Source organism: Etheostoma spectabile, chromosome 1, assembly GCF_008692095.1.
Source record: "Etheostoma spectabile isolate EspeVRDwgs_2016 chromosome 1, UIUC_Espe_1.0, whole genome shotgun sequence".
NCBI lineage: Eukaryota > Metazoa > Chordata > Actinopteri > Perciformes > Percidae > Etheostoma > Etheostoma spectabile.
The window spans coordinates 28,210,282-28,211,266 of NC_045733.1; the positions used below are offsets into that span (position 1 = coordinate 28,210,282).

General features: G+C 46.0%; 1 protein-coding gene and 1 long non-coding RNA gene across 3 annotated transcripts in view; both read right to left on the bottom strand.

Moving 5' to 3' along the window:
• LOC116689704 (uncharacterized) overlaps positions 1 to 677 on the bottom strand; it is a 16,686-nt gene extending 16,009 nt beyond the window's left edge. Inside the window, exon 1 of the long non-coding RNA XR_004332075.1 lies at positions 522 to 677. This is a non-coding gene — a long non-coding RNA (uncharacterized LOC116689704). The remainder of the gene's footprint in view (positions 1 to 521) is intronic.
• LOC116689692 (AT-rich interactive domain-containing protein 3B) overlaps positions 1 to 985 on the bottom strand; it is a 62,912-nt gene that overhangs the window by 59,349 nt on the left and 2,578 nt on the right. The gene's annotated exons all lie outside the window — the stretch shown is intronic.

Genomic DNA, 985 nt, shown 5'->3' on the forward strand with positions numbered 1-985 from the left:
GGGGGGGGATACATTTTGTCCCCACCAGGGATAAAAATAATTCAGCAGAGGCAGGGATATGTAGCTCAGAAAGGGTGATATCCCACGCATCCCCCACCAGGCAAATCGCACCCTAGTTATATGCATGTCAATCATGAAGAACCACAAGCTTTTCTGCTATAATTATGAAGTAAGAGACCAAAACTAGCTTTTAGGTTTCCCAGTGATCCCTGCAGGTAATTAAAATTGAACTAAACTGAAGACAGACTGAATATTCTCGCTTGGCACAAATGCAAACATGCTAGCTAATGCTACACAAGGTTTATCTATATGACCTATGTCATTTATAAACTGTAGGCTGTATCATAGCCCTCTATTCCACTCAGTCAGTTCAGACAAGAATGTCTAATTGCCTTGAACTCGTGAAAGCAGTTGTAGATATACGGTAAAGCCAGAGGCTTTCCGCGGTCAAGCAGTCGTGCCGGGAGAGAAGGCGGCCGCAGGGGCTTTTCCCAGACAGGTCCGAATGTGTTTGTAGGGACAAGAAGGGGCTGAGCGAATCAATGCACTGTACACAGCTCTACAATGAAATAGGATTTTACCCATTTTAAATACAAAAAAAAAAAATAGAAAAATCAACATAGCCCACTGCAAATAAATCAATGTATGGAAAATACTGCCATTTTAAAATCCAGTGTTTGGTAACACTGTGCTGAGACAATATTTACCTTCAAGGGAAAGTGCACTTGGCACACAGCCAAAACTCTTGGGTTGGGGGGGTGTGACAGGTTGCTACTGTGTACAACATCCAAACATCCCACCCACCCAAAATCCTCGTGCTGACCCGGCCAACCACCCACAGCCGCACAGCAGCAGTCCTGCCCTGGCTGACTCCGCTACCTGGATCAGAGCCAAACCAAAGCCTGAGCAAAGAGCCAAGAGTGACAGAAAACGAGGCACACACACACGCGCACAGAGAGAGAGAGCGAGAGAGAGAGCGAGAGAG